Source organism: Vanellus vanellus (assembly GCF_965231255.1).
Source record: "Vanellus vanellus genome assembly, chromosome: 13".
Classification (NCBI taxonomy): Eukaryota; Metazoa; Chordata; class Aves; order Charadriiformes; family Charadriidae; genus Vanellus; species Vanellus vanellus.
In genome coordinates, this window is record NC_138918.1 from 2411057 (window position 1) to 2426786 (window position 15730).

General features: G+C 53.6%; 1 protein-coding gene across 1 annotated transcript in view; it reads left to right on the plus strand.

The window, feature by feature from the left end:
* Positions 1-218: 218 nt before the first annotated feature.
* ACSL6 (acyl-CoA synthetase long chain family member 6) overlaps positions 219-15730 on the plus strand; it is a 46836-nt gene continuing 31324 nt past the window's right edge. The window contains exon 1 of the mRNA XM_082490135.1: positions 219-236. The gene's annotated coding sequence lies outside the window, so the exon portion shown is untranslated. The remainder of the gene's footprint in view (positions 237-15730) is intronic.

The following is a 15730-nucleotide window of genomic DNA, read 5'->3' on the forward strand; positions in this document are numbered from 1 at the left end:
GCCGGGACGCGGGGTCTCCAGTGCCTCAAGGGTTACACCGGGGCAGGGCTGCTGCCGCGCTAATACAGCCTAAGCTGATATTAGCCAAGCTTAACTTCTTTCAGCAGTTTGCAGATGGGAAGGGGGTGGGACGCCCTGGAGTCAGCAGTTCTTCAGCAAGTACATGAACGCCAGCTCCGGGAGACCCAGCCATGAGCTGATGCCTGCAAGGGGAGAGGAGGCTTTCCCTGCAGCTGGTGAGTCCGTGGCTGTTTTTTTTTTAGGGTTTTTATTTTAATTTATTTTATCTTTGAAATCTGGGTGAGGAGCCCCGGTGGCTCCGGGCGGGACCCCGCAGGGCTTTGCCCTCTCCCCGGGGGACGGCAGCGGCGGGTTTTGCGAAATCGGGCTCCGGGATGCCGAACAGAACCAAACCGCCCCTCAAAAAAATTAATAAAGGGCTGCGGGAGCCCCCTCTGCGCAGAGAGGGACCCCCCGGGCGCCGTTCCTGCGGGGAAAGGCGTTTCGGCTGCGTTCGTGGGCGCTGCGGTGCGGGGAGAGGGCAGAGCCCGCGGGGGGGACGGGGACGAAACACCAGCACCAGGAAAGAGTTTGTGGCTTTTGCCGTTTCCTGTTGTTTCAGATGTTTCTAACAGCCTTAGGAGGAGGGGGGACGAGAGCAAAGCTCCAGCCCGGCTCTGGCTGGAGATCACAGCGCTGCGGGCGGCCGGTCCCGCGTGGGCTGCGGCGCTCCGGCCGCAGGAACGGCCCCGGGGGTGCTGCTTCCAGCCCAGGAGCTCGGGGACCCCCCCGGGGCTCGGGGACCCCCCTCCCCCCAGCGCCTCTGTGGGCTCACCGGGGACGGCAGCTCGGCCTGCACCCCGGCCACGCACCGTGGACAAGGTCACTGGGCTGCAGAGGTGGAAACTGGTTTTTGGGGCTGCCCCGGGAGGGCTCTGCTGGTTTGGGGTTCATTCCCCCAAACTCCTGGTTCCAAGCGCCAGGGCTCATTTCCCATAGTGGGAGCTGTGCAGAGACCAGTAAACTCGTTGAATTGTGGGTGACACCCTGCAGGTTTCTGGGCTTTCGGTGTAGCGTGTTTTACCCACCTGAACTTCATGGTCGGCTCTTTGTGATGGACAATAGTGTCGGTGGGATCTCCAAGTGCTAGTGACTGACACGTGCCTTTCCCAAAGCTACATGGTGGTGGCAGGTTACAAGTGTTAAACGTACTGTGCGGTCTGGTTCTTAACCAAACGCTGTGGATTCGCGCGTCCTTCAAGCACATAACCACGTGTGTGCTCCATCCCTGTGGGAAGAGCCTGCCGGTGCGTGGGGTGCAGACACTGATGGAGTGTACCATGGTGTGAGGCACAGAGCATGGAAACATCATCTGTTGGCATGAAATACCCACTCTGGACGTCGAGTGTGGTTTCTTGCTTGCTGCATTGCGTTGGTGTGTGTCCCATCCTTTGGCATGATGGGGACAGGCTGAGTTGGGGATGTGAAGAGGATGCTTCCAGGGGTTTCAGAGAGGGTCCTGGAGGGTCCTCGCTTGTTCCTGGTGGTTTAGAGCATGGTGGGTCAGGCATGGCTGCCCAGGACAGCTGCCGAGCTGGCTGTGTGCAGCTGTGGGGCCTCCGCCGAAAACCTGCAGAAACCAACCGTGGTTATTTGCTGTTTTCCAGCACAGTGAGAGCAGTCCCTAACGTGGTGTGACTGTTTCTGCAGTAATCAGTCTGGTTTTACTGGCTTCACGTGCAAGAAACTCAAAGTTATGTTCCTTTAAAAGCACGGTGATATTCTCATGCACAGAAAATACGCAGAGATTATTTTGAGAAGCTCTGGCTGCTTGCGGGCACCGTGTTTCGGTGATGGCTGTAGGCTGCTGGCGTGGGGCCCGGGCAGGCAGGGGACACAGTGGGAGCCAGCAGGCCTGTCCCATCCCGTCCTGTCCTGTCCCGTCCCACAGCCTTCGTCCCCTTTGGTCCACCTGCAGCAGGAGGAGGGAGTTGCTTCCCTTCAGGCCTTTTGGCGCATGACCTGCCTCTTTCTTAACCCTTATTTTCTTGCCCCTTATTGCACTGCGAGGTTGCCAAATAAGCCTTGAGCAACTTTCACAGCCTTTTTCGGCTGCTGATTTGTTTTGGGATAAAGCCTCGACCCGATTCAGGCAGTCAGGTTACATGTGCACAGGGTCTGGATAAACCCCAGCTCTCTCCAGGTGTACTTGCACCTTTGGGGTCCCCTCATCCCTTCCCATCTGCGTGGTCGGGGTCCTTCAGGAAAGCACAACAACTTGCAGGGCACTTGACGGGTAATTAACCTGATCTAATTATAGACAGCTTACTGTGAGGGATACAACCTTATTTATTGTAGTTAGATCATGACATGACTGTTACTTTTTTTCAGCTCCAATTCTCGATGTCATTTTTCTGGTTTCAGATTCCAGAGTGGCAGTGATAAGGCCATCTCCATGGGCACACGTTTGACACACAACTGGCAGAGGGCATTTCACTCTGCTCGTTTGTTCCTACGGCTCTGCTTTTCCTGCGGTGGCAGGCCAGTAAGTTTTGGAGCTCTTCAAGCTGTAATATTGGCTTAAAGAGAATTGCTCCTTATAAGAAAGCCAGCGCTTTGCAAGCTTAGCGGGTCTCAGTCTATGTCTTCTGGAGCAGCGGATGAAAATGTGCGGTGCGATACCGCATGGGCAGCGCCCTGCAGACAGCGAGGGGCCCCATTTCCAGCATCCTCGTGGCTGGAGGCAATGCCAGCTGTGGTTTGGCCCACTTAGCCCTGCTGCAAACAGCTTCTGCATAACTGTTGGTATTGCAGAAGGCAACGCGAGATTGAAATTTGATCAAATAGGAGTTTTGGTCCGGTGTGAGCTGTCAGCGATACAATGCAGGCTAAGGCATGGCTGGGAAGAGGCCTCTAAATGTTTCTGTTCTTTCCTATCGTCTGCAGGACGAGCTCTGGGCACGCCATGGCGTCATCTCTTGAGTGTTGTGGAAGGTCTTCTGGTGTAAGCTTGTTTAGGTTTCCGTGTCACTTTGGGTGATGCATTCCCAGGGCTGCCAGACGTGCCTGAATATAACTACGCGACCACGCGGGATGCTCGGGGGGGTGTTATTCAGAAACCACTTTAAGTTGGTGCCGCCGCCAAAAGAAACAGCAGCAACAAACCCAAAAATGTTTGCAGCTGGATCCGTCCCCCCCTGTGCCGTTCCCTGGGCCGCTGCATAAATATTTGTGCTGGCGCCTGGGAGAGGCGGGGTGGGAGCGGGAGGGCCGGCAGGGGCAGGGGCAGGGACAGGCAGGAGGGCTCCTCGCACTGGTGGGACTCGCGACACCATCCGGCCCCGGCCCGGGGACGTAGTGGGGCATCGCCGCATGTGTGGGCCGGGCCGCGTTCTGCTGCTGGCGGGGCGGGAGGTGGGCGCGCGGCGGGTTGGGAACCCGCTTTGCGGCCAGGCGAGATGCGGGGTGGCCCCTGTGACCAGTCCCTGCGTCCATGCACTGTGGTTTCAGCATTAAACGAAGCCACCTTGGGCCGTGCTGCTGCCAAGGTCTCCAGCTGCCCTCCCTGCACGCACGCTTCTGCCTCTGCTGTGGCACCAGTGCTTATGGCGCCATGAGGACAGGCGGGGAGAGTTGGGGGGGTTCAGCCTGGAGAAGAGAAGGCTCCGGGGAGACCCCCTTCCAGTGCTTAAAGGGGCTCCAGGAGAGCTGGGGAGGGACTTTTTACAAGGGCATGGAGTGATAGGACGGGGGGGAATGGCTTCGAACTGGAAGGGGGTGGATTTAGATGAGATATTAGGCAGAAATTTTTCCACTGTGTGGGTGGTGAGCCCCTGGCGCAGGGTGCCCCAAGAAGCTGTGGCTGCCCCATCCCTGGAGGGGTTCAAGGCCGGGTTGGATGGGGCTGGGAGCGACCTGGGCTGGGGGGAGGTGGCCCTGCCCAGGGCAGGGGGTGGGACTGGATGATCTTTAAGGTCCCTTCCAACCCAAACCACTCTATGATTACCCCAGATGGGGATTTGGTTGGAAACTAACCATTTTTTCCATTACTTTTGCGGGCCAGTTAGTTTTGTGCCATCCGGCTGCCTGCAGTGGCCACCAGCTGTGCACCCCAGGGTGGACGTAAGGCAGTGGGGAGCCCCACGGCCCCCTCCAGCAGTGCTGTGGGTTTGGGTCACCCCCTCTCGCTATGCAACCAAGCAGAAATCAATCCCGGCGCAGTACGTGCGGGCAGTGGGAGAGCAGCCAGGGCCAGCTCCTGCCTTCTGGTGTCCCTTCAACCCCCCCATGTCACTGCGACTGGTCTCGCACATACTGACCATGCGGACACGGCCAAGGGCAGGGCGTGAATGGTCGTGGAGAGCCGGACTGGGGACTGGGGGGGGACCTGCCTGCGTGCCTGTCCTTGCCTGGCAGTGACCTGCTGCGGGGACCGAGCAGAACCAGCCCCCAACAGCCAGGGTGATGCGTGCTTCGGTGCCTCCTTCTTCCCTGCACGGCCTTGCAAGAGTGGAAAATTTCACCCCAAATCTGCTTTCCTCCACCCAGCCCTGGGCTCGGGGCTTTGCGGGCTGAGATGGCCACAGAGCACCTGGCGCTGGTGTGTGCAGGGAGGGAGACTCAAATTGAGCCCTGCAGCGAGCTGCGGAGGGGGTTACGTCCCTCTTGGGCGCATGGAAGGGCAGCGTGTGGTCTGCAGGGGCAGAAAGCGCGATCCCCACGGGCTCTGGGTACCCCCTGGGCTGGGGCTGGGAGCGCCGGTGGGTGCAGCGGCGGCTGAGGCAGGCGGCACATCGCCACCTCTGCCGAGCAGCGAAAGGTGTTATGGTTTGAGAGACCCAGAACAATTTATTGCCGTTTAGACAATCATTCTATCACCCGATGACCCCTCCCCACCCAGGAAAGGGAATCAGGGAAAAACGAGGAAACCCAGGAGTTGAAGTATAAACAGATTTAATAGAGTAAGATTAGATAATTAACATTAATAGCACTAAAGAACCAATATTGATCCCGATACCCATACAGAATATGCAAAGATTATCCTCAGCCCATTCTATCCGTAGGAAGCTGTGCACTCCCAGCAGTGGACAGCAAATGTGGGACACTGCGGCTTCTGGAGGAGGGGAAGGGCTCGGGGCTCCGGCACCGGGGCGAGGAGTTCTCAGGATGGCAGCCGTCACGGGAGAGAGAGAACTTCACAGCGGACTTTTTAATTCATAGAGAATGTGACATTGATGGTATGAAATAATCCCGTTGGCAGTTTGGGTCGAGTGCCCAGGTCTCACTCCTCCTTGTCCCCGTGCCCGGCGAGCTCGAAAACACTGAGACCTTGAGACCCACACACCATCGCTGGCTGTAAATATTTTCACAAATTCAGACACCAGAGTCTTCTAAAAGTGCAGTCTTCCCCAGTATTAGAAGAGAAATTAGCCCTGTGTTGCTCAAACCAGGGCAGGTGTGCTTTTTATAAAAGATAGAAAGGAAAAAAAAGAAAGCAGAGCGATGAAATGGGAATTAGCAAAGTGTAGTTGAACTTTCCCAGCCTGCTGGGTGCTGCGGTTGGACACCCCCTTCCTGCCCCCACCGCTTCGGGCTGGTGGTCCCCGTGTCCCTGCGTCGGCCAACGCTGATGCTGCGGCGAAAGCCTCAGGTTACCAGGCTTTGTCGCTGGACCATGGCCTCCACAGGCAGTACTAAGGTTTCTTTGAATCCCATCAATATTTGAAGGCAAACGTCAAAACTTTGCCTGGCAATGAGCCATGAAGCTCTTTGCAGAGCACCTTCGTCTTTCCGCTCTGCAGAACCGGCTGCCATGGGTGCAGCTGCCTCTTCCCGCTCCATTCAGCGCTTTTCTTTGTACTCTGCCCCAGATAACTATTTTTATGCAATTATTTAAGCTGTTTGTTCGCTGCCTGTCACACGGCTTTCAAGAACCACGTAGTATATGGGACGATCGAGCATCAACGTCACTCAAAATTTAAAAAAAAAAAAAAAAAAGCCATGGAAAAAAAAAGTCAAAGACTCCACAGAAAAAAAACAACAAACCCCCTTCTTCACAAGAACTGAGATTTACAAATGATCGTGGGCCCCCTCCCCGGGAAGTGGGGGAGCTTTGGGAGCGGCGCCGGTGGAGCTGCAGGCGAAAGACCAAAGAGCCAGAAAACCACGCGGCTTTGGGGGTTTGCTTTTTCCTCTGTCTGAGTTACGATTTAGCTTGGAGGAAGCGAAGGGCTACGAAGACGACGAGGGGACTGGAGCATCTCTCTGATGAGGAAAGGCTGAGGGACTCGGGTCCTTTTAGTCTGGAGAAGAGAAGGCTGAGGGGGGATCTTATCAACGCTTATCAATCCTTATAAGGATTTATATAAGTCCTGCCCGCGAGGACAGCCTCACGAGAGACCCGAGGGGACGTGCTAGTCCCGTCTCCCCAAGACTGGCACACAGCCTGCCGAAAAGCTGGTCTTAAAGGGTGGTTATTGACCTCCAGCTCAAAGGCCGAAAGCTCCTTGGAGAGCTGGATCAAATCCAACATACTGCATCCAAAGCCGCTCTCTTGTTTGGAATTGGGTGCGAAAGAGAGGAACAGGTACAACCTTCCAAGGGAAGAAGGGACCGCGACCCTGTGGGATGTGAAGGGAACACATGGCAAAAGGCTCAATTTGCTTCCAAAGAAAGTTTTACATTAGTTGGCAAAAATCTGCTGAGAGGGAGACGGAGCAGTTGCGCCGGGACTGCCGGGAGATGCTGCGGACCATTGCTCATGGTGGGGAAGGAAGGTTGGAGGGTTGGAGCATCTTTTTTATGAGGAAAGGCTGAGGGATGTGGGGCTTCTCAGTCTGGAGAAGGGAAGACTGAGGGGGGATCTTCTCAATGCTTATCACTCCTTCAAGGGCGGGTGCCGGGGGGTGGGAACAGTCTGTGTGCAGTGGTGCCCAGTGACAGGACAAGAGGGAACGGGCACAAATGTGACCATAGGCAGTTCCATCTCAACCTGAGGAGGGACTTCTCTGCTGTGGGGGCGGCAGAGCACTGGCACAGCTGCCCAGAGACGGGGGGGGAGTCTCCCCCTCTGGAGCCATTCCAAACCCGCCTGGAGGTGTCCTGTGCCACTGCCGGAGGTGGCCCTGCTCTGGCGGGGGGTGGGATGGTGGAGCTCCAGAGGGCCCTTCCAGCCTGTTCTGTGGTCCCGTGAATCGCCTGAGCCTGCTCCGGGCAAGCACGCAGCAGCCATGCGGGCACGAGAGAGGTGTGATGAGTGTGGCGGCGGGTGCAGAAATATCCCAGGTGGGTTTTGCCATCTGAACTTCATCCTCTGCAACCACAGGCTGAGGTTTTTAGCCTGGTCGATGAAACCTTGTGACTCTGGTTCATCGCACGCTGGCGCTGGGTGACGCGTTAAGGACATTTCAGCAGTTAGAGGAGCTTTTTTGTCACCGTGCCTCAGGCAATTGATAGACTTCGGAGACAGCAGAGCTCTGAGCCGTTGAGTTTTTCCCTTCTGGTAGGAAATTTAAAATACTTGCACGGGCTTCCTAATGTTTCATTATCCAGCCGAGTGACAGATTTGGACCAGGATCCCAGTCTCAGCTTTCCTGTGCGCGTGAGTCACGGTGGCTTCAGAGTACTGCTGCGCCGATCTGCTCTGGGGTGTGAAAGGTATTTTTAGGTTGGTTCACGTCTGTGAGCTGTGCCCGAGCGCGGCGAGGAGGTGTGGGACCGGAGGATGAAGCTTTCCGTGGGGGTTTGCCATCAGCGGCCGAATAGTTGGACCTGAGGCAGAGGGATGAGGGTCCGAGCACGGGGCATTTCCAGCCAGCTGGGCGGTGGATTTTGCTCTCTGAAACATTACGAGTGTGTGAAGTAAGATCTCTGCAAAGCCACTGAATTATTTATTGAATAATTTCTCTTGGCAAGGGAGTGGTATGCCGTAGATATTTTAGATACTTTAAATACCTCTGTTTATGTGCGATTACTGTGCTCTTTCTGTAAAAAGGGACTTTCAGGACACCGAGCTCCTTGTTAGCATTTTTCCCTTTCTAGTGGACGCTTGCAAAGATCTTGTGTCTTGCAAATGCATCTCCTTGCAAAGGCATTTCTCGGCAGTGCTGGGAGCTGGAGGCCAATGCCGCTCCTCCGGGTTGCTTGGAGATTCCCATGCTTTGTCCGTGCCTTGGCTTTGGCGTTGGGCTGCGAGGAGGCTGGAGGGGCAGCAGGAGCCCTGTACCCAGCGCTGGGCTCTGCCACCAGCTCGGTCCCCGGGAGCCACAGCGGAGCGTGGTGCCGTGGTTGTGCTGAGGAGGAGCCAGTGCTGTTCCCACACCCCATACTTGGTGAGAAGGAGTTTTTTCAGAAGCGTGAGATGTCTCTGCAGTAAAGCTGGTGGCACAAGTGTTAATCATCAGTCATTCAGAGCAGGGGGAGATTTATATATGTATTTTTTAATATATACGCACAGGCACACACAGGCATATACAGCCACATTTGCAGATGTATAATTTTATGCGTATGTATAATGGTACCAAACCCTTTGGTGGGCTTCTCTCTGAGACGTTTTTTCTGCACCAGGCATTTTTCTGCCTGCCCCTCCTAAAAAAAAAAAAAAAAAAAAAAAAAAATTAAAAAAACCAGTCGCGCTTACATCACTGAGCCAAATTTATGGCACAGCCCCAACCTTGTGCTGAACTCCTTTCATTCATCGCCGTCCTCTCCCCGCTACGCGCAGTAACCGGAGGTCACGCGAAAGCATTGCCGGTTTCCTCGCAGTGAACTTTATTTGCCTTATTCCCCTCCAGCAGATCAAAGAGGCTTGACCTGGCTGTAGAGCCTTTTTCCGTGGCAGATAACTCTGCCTTGCTGACCGGGGAGGGACAGCACTGGCAGGGGGTGAGCGGGGAGGCGGTGGCATGGGGACGGTCCCCCATGGCCTCGCCGCAGCCCCGCGTCTGCTTCCCGCGCCCCAGACACCCAGTCCGGGGTGCAGCGAGCCCCCGGCCAGCTCCGCCGGCACGAAAGCAATTTGAGCGAAAGAGGCTTATGTACCATTGAAACCTCGTTCTTTAATAGTCTTGTTGGCAAGCGGCCAGTTCAACAGATTGGACGGGTCTCATTCCCAAAGGAAGAGGGGAAGGACATTTTTAATTAGTAAAAAAAAAAAAAAAAAAAAAAAAGGAAAAAAAATTTAAAAATAAACCTGCTTTTCATGACATTTCTTGCTCACTGGGTGATTCTGCAGTCTCTGCTCCCTGGAGAGATGTCACAGCCTCGCAGGCGCTCTGTGCCTTTCCTCCCTTGGTCGCTATCCGTGCCAATAGATGTCCGAGAGCAAATACGTATAGTGCATCTGTCGCCTCTCACACCTTCTCATGTTGTCTGAGTCCTGGCATAATAATCCCAAAAAAAGCAATTTTAAACTAGTTCCTCCTTCTTTTTTTTCTTTTTTTTTTTTTTTTTCCCCTTCCCAATCATGACTCACTGAGTTCTAGTGGAACCATACTCCATGAGGACTAATGCCTTTGTTTTAATTCTTAAATTAAATATAAAATTATAATTTGACCTCACAAAGAATTGCATAATCTAAGTAAAACACAGTAATTGCGGTTTATATATTGTTGCACTTGGGAGTCAATTATTTCACACACGGTGGGTAAAATCAAGCATCTGCAAGAGTTCGTTTTGGTCTGGTTTTGGTGGGTAGCAGGCACGTTTTTAATGAAAACCACAGTTCTGATGAACATGTACTCTCCTGAAAATCAAAGGAGTGATGCATCCCACAGAAGCCGTGGGAGTTCACTTTGGTGTGATCTGACTGAAGGTGAGAGACGTTAAATGGGGAAAAGGGCTATAGAGGAGCAAAAGCAGGTAAAGTTTAAGAAAGTTTTAAATAGTGTTATCCTCAGCTTGGCCGATAATCCCGATAATTGCTGAATCCCAGGTAGGCACAGCTGATTCATCCTCGCAGAGGGTCTCTGGATACACATCTGAGTACGCCTGAGGTGGGTCGGGGCTGCGGGGTCGCCGGTGGCCGAGCCGCTCGCGGAGGGATGCCGGCCGTGCAGTGAGGTATTTGGGGTCACTGCTGTGGCGGCGTGTTTGTACCACAGTTACACGTGTGTGCCAGGAAGCGGACAGGAGTCCTGCAAAAGTACGTGAGCCCAAGTATTGCTCGTCTTCCGCTTCGTTTCGGGGCTCTTTACTGGATTCCTGCACATTGGTTCTGTCATAGTTTCAGATACTTTCGGTGCTCGTGTTTTCCCCTTGATGTTTATCACCCCCTTTACTCTTTCTCCAGCAGTTTGTAGGACTCGCGGGTTGCCTGGCTTCCCCTCTCACGGCAGTGCCACTCTTCTGTAGGGTTTTCGGTAGCTGTCTGTGATGATCAATAAACGTATAATGGCATTTTCTCTCTGTGATTACCACTGGCTTTGTGCCTGCTGTAAAGCGTGGCATTACTATTTCCGTAAACACGATAGTGTAAATCTATTAAAACAGAGAATAAAATTGACCTAATCTCAAAGTAGCTGAAAACAGAAAGATGGCCAAGTGCCCTGAGCTTCCCAAATTTTCTCGTCTTTAATTAGAACAAACGAGAAAAAAAATCTGCAGGTTCAGAATAAAGTGGGCGCTGCGTTTGTGGCTGAAGCACGACAAAGGCTGCACTTCAGTTCTTGTGGTTGGAGACGTTGTTAGATCACTTGTTCCCATAAAAAAAACTCGTGCATCTCTGTCTGCGAGCACGAGACCCCTCTGCCACAGAGCGGCCGGCGCGTCCCCTCCGCGGCTGAGCCCCACCGTGGCCCAGACGGGCTTTAGGCTGCCACTGAAGGTTCATCCAACCCCTCATCTCCGGTGCCCGTACGAGCAAAACGTGTGGCGGTGCGTGGCAGAGGCTGGCTTGGCATCGTCTCTGGGTTTCGTTGCAGCAGTGATTAGGAATTCGTAGCCTGTGGTCCCCCACGAGCTGCTGCCCTGGCCAAGTCAGAGAAAGTCGGTGGTACCTGAGCCGCATTTAATGACGGCGGCTCCTCCCGGCATTCCTCTCCCGCCACGTGCTCGCACGACGCTTGGAAAAAGGAAAAGAAAAAAAGAATTGTACTCTGCAAGCAATACACAGAATCCCCAAACGCCCCCTGCCCGCAGGGTTACAGCGGCCTCCGCGCACGTGTTTTCAGAAACACGTTAATCGCTGCAATGGCTTCGTTTAAATGAGCAAACGGGTCCCAGTGATGCAGTCCCACTAATACCTGCCAGTTCTCTGTGTCCCCGTGAATTCCGATGCTCCCCCGCCCTCCGTAAACGGAGACTCTCACGTAGTGGCACAGTCACAAGGTGATTTGAACCCTCAGCTCAAAGAACCTTGTGTACGGAGCACTGCGAGCGTGTTTTTCTCCTGCGGGGGAAGGTGAGGGAGAATGGCCCAAACTTTGCTGGGTGCTTCCCTGAGCAAATCTTCTGTCACCGACCCCCTGAAAGGAAAGCGACGGCGAATCTCAGAGTCTGGGGTCTGCGGGGCGGGATGTGAGAACAGACAGCTCAAAAAGCTCCCACTGTTTCACTTGGGCGAAATCCCTCTAAATCTGCCGCTCTGGATTGAGACGTTTTACATCCTGTGTTTTCTGTTTCCCCGGTGAAATGAGTGAGCAGCCGGCGCCGTAGCCAAGGACACGGGTCTGCGGCGAGCGCCGGCTGATGGGGATGTTCACAGAATCCCAGGATCGCGTTCCTCTCGCCGCAGCTGGCACGGGGAGAAGCTGCAGGTCCGCAGTCCCGGAGCCATCGGCTGTCCGCTGGCTGTGGTTTGTGGTTCCCCGCTGCAAATAGTTAATTCTCTCGGACAGACTGATTGATTTTTGGTTTAGTGCTGTAAAGTCAAATGTAAAGAGCCTTTTTTGGTGCTTGGCTATAGGGACAGTAATTGGACATTTTGCCCCGTTTCCAACATGAAATGAACCACCCGCCTCTTCCCTACCCCCGCTGTGGATGCGTGGTGGGCAGGAAGAAAAAGGCATCTCAAAAGGAGTTCTCCTTCCCAAGCGGGCGCCCGGGTGCTGACGTAGCGGTGGGAAGGATGCGATTGCACGGCTGCCCAGGACGGGTAAAATTTTAATTGCATTATGCATACACAAGTAGTTTGAGGCTGTTCCCACACTGGTTCCTGTCACTAAAACTCCATTGACTGCGCTGGAGCTACAGAATCACTTCCAGCAGGAAAAGATCAAAACCGAATGGCACAATAGTGCCGTTTGTAGCTAAAAAAATAAATAAATCAGCGTTGTCCCTCTGCTCACGGCCTGTTAACAAAGGCCGGTCGGCGATTCAAAGCCCAGCGAGGGGCTGCCGGAGCCCAGTTCACCCCGAGCCCACGGCGTGGGAGGTTCCAGCCGGGCCGTCCAACTCGGGCAGCCCCGGCCCGGTGTCCGAAAAGCGGATTCGTGTCCGGCGTGCAATTTAACCAATCTCCCACGCTCGGGAGAGAGACTGTATTCATTCAGGCCTGGGTGCTCGGTGGATTTTCCACAAATCAAGCACACTCCACGCCGGTCGTCTTGCTGTATTTATACACAAAAGTTACATGGTAGTACACTCCCCCAAAGCTACAACGATTGGTTGGTTATAATTACATATAATTATAGTATCTGCTATGTCGTTCTTTCAATCATCACGCAGGTGTGGGGGAAGGGTCTTCACCTGGGCGAGGGTCGTCTTGACCTGTGGGTGTGGTTTTTTGGTACTATAATGAAGGCAGTTCACTTCAGAGCACCTTAAAAGTAAGTTGCATCGCCCAGTTGGCCAACTGGATCCTCCCCTTGCCGGGTTGCCATATAGTTCATCCTACAGACAATCAATCCCAGATGTTAAGGTCCAGAGAAAAGGGACTTCAAAGGACACCGCGTTCTGTTCGTTATTAGTTAATTAAGGCTAGAGGGACTTCAAACAACGCAGCGTTCTGTTCATTATTAGTTAATTAAGGCTCACATTGATAATACTGACATAAGCTAACTTCTCAGGTCAGGATGCCCCGCGTCGAGCCGCTCGCCCGTGGCTCTTCCCCGCTAGCGACTAACCAGCGCTTCTTCCTTTCTCAAACCCACTTTCTTCTCTCCCCCCCTCCCCCCCCCCCCCCCCTCGCATATTTGTTTCGCTTTTCTCTGCTGTGGGGATACTTTAGAAGTCCGGGGGTAATGTGAAGTCCCGTTTGGAATAAATGGCAGGGTCGGCGTTTCTGTGTGCCACGTGCGCAGCCGCGGCGCTCTGCTCGCTCGCGGGGAGCGCGCACGGCAGCAGGGCTGTGGGTTCGCCGCCGGTAACAGAAACGGGGCAAAACGGCTGGAGAAGGGGTGCGCAGGGCGTCCGGCCCCTGCGCCTGAGACCAAGGTGATGGCAGCAGCTGCTCGCCGTGTCGGGCTGCTCGCCCAACCACGCTGGCGCTTTTTTTTTTTTTTTTAATTATTAGTATTTATTTTCCTGATCACATGAGAAATATATTCAGGGACGAGGGTGCCGGGGTGTTTCTCCCCTGTCTGGACCGCGCTGCTCCTCCCAAACACGCCTGGGCCCCTTCCCTGGCCACCTTCCCAAGGCGGGTTTGCTGCCCCGAGCAGATCAAGTACGGGCTCATCACGAGTCACTTTGGGATGCAGCCATCAAGATTAACTGTTGCAGGAGCCGGATGAGCTTTGCAGTGCAAAAATCAAATGTGATCAGAAATGGGGGGTCAGCGACTGAAGTTACAGGTCTCAGGTTGATTAAGAGGATTCAAAGGTGCTGGGAGCTTCCCTTGCCCGGGGGAGTTCGCTCTTGAGAACAGGATCTTGTTCTCAACGTACATGTTTAGTCTTCACTGAACTTAGATTACTAAGTGAAAGTAGGAAAACATAAGCAGATGAGTTTGTGAACTTTCTCCTCACCACGCTAGCGCTTCTACTGCACTCTCCCCGGGATCCCAGCACACTCGTTGCATTCGGGCAGAAAACTAAGTGGATTTCTGCTTTCAGGTGTACTTGCTGATATTATTTCCCACCACTGACATTTCCATCGCTGTGCATCCTCTGAGATGCCCTGCGGTGTACTTAAAATGGGTCACTAACAAGAAGTGCTTACGTATTATTATTATTTTTTTTTTTATTTAATCATAAAGGATCTAAAAAATCCTCGCAGACTTTGTGGTCACAGGAATCTCTTAAGTTCACCGTGGAAATGGGCCAGCAGCTTCCCTAGAGCAGGGAAAAGGGAATTTCTGTTTTCCAGTCATACTTATTTATTTAATGCAGCTGATGTGGTTATAAATGAAGAATTCGGGCACCTGTTCCAGGGGTATGATCCGCTGCGTGACAAAAACTTCAGGTTGGTGGGAAACGACGGCCCGAGTAGGAATTCAGCGGAAGGCAGCGGAGTGTGGCACAAGTGGTTAGAAATAATAAATGCACCGTGAGCATTTGACTGAGATGAATGTTCTGATTTTTTTCCTGGAAGCGGATGGAATGAGTGCAATTTAAGCAGTTTCCCTGTAGGTCTTGTGCTGCAGCAGCCAAAATTACGCGTTTCGCCTCGCTGCAGAGGCAGATGCTGCCAACAGCACCCTGCTCGTGGCACTCGGGGGTCCACGGTGTCCCTGTCAGCACCCCAGTGAGGGAGTATGTTCCATGCAAACCCAAGGAGCACCATGCCCGTCACTTTGCTCGGGCCAAATGCCTCCCAGCAATTTTAAGTGATACTTAATTCTGTGTTAAAGCGTCGTATCTTTTGGCAGATTAAAAGCGTGCTCTTGATGTCTCTAGAGCAAATTTTTCAAAATCCACGTACTGACATAAATGACACATGTCGAGGGGATGCAAAGTCAGTAAAGGTGTAATCACGCTTTCTTCATTGTCTGTATTATAACAGAAATAGATTTATTCCCATATTGTACAGGGTCTGGCTTCCAACACTGGTTCTTTTTATGGCAACCCTGACTCTCCTGGGCCTTTTGACGATGCCGTGAACTCCAGATGCCCATGGATGCCCTGCGCCCGGACAGACGTGCAGCACGGCCCCTGGCCCTGCTGCTCCCTGGGCGATACCTGTGGCCAAGCGGGGCAGAAGCACGTGGCTGTGGCCATGTGTCCCCCCCTCCCCCGGCAGCACTGCCGCTGCTTTGCTCTTCCCACGAGCACATTCCCAAATTTCTGCTTTTGGCCGGGCTGCACAGGTGGATACAAAACCCCACTCACAGGCCGGTGTTGGGGGAGTTTATTCTCAAGGGTTCAGTGTAACCAGCAACCCTGGCAAATTAGGTGGCTACCTTTGGTGGGACAAGGCTGTGTTTCGGGGAGCGAACGGTTTTAAGCGGGACTGGCTGAAGTGCTTTTGCACAAATAGCTAATTCATCAGGGAATGAATAGCTCCCTCTCCGAGCTCTCCCACTTTTTGCAGTTTGCTAGTAAAAGTGCGTCTGGCAAGCTGCTTTTCGTAGCCTGATGTGGGGAGACATTGCGGGGAGAAATCAGCCCTCCGTCTCAGTTCATCCTAACGTCGTTGCAGCCACGTAGTCTACGTTCTATTGGATGAGCCGATTCTTGGAAAAATGCTCCAAATTCAGGAGAAAGTTACCCCCTGGGTGGGTGTTGCCCCGTAACATCATCTGGATGCTGTTTTATTTGCCGTGATCATCGCACCCATTCTTGGAGGGGTCCCAGAGGGTCTGCACGGCCAGGAGCCCTTGGGGGAGCAGAGGCGGCTGCGGGATGCTGGGCTG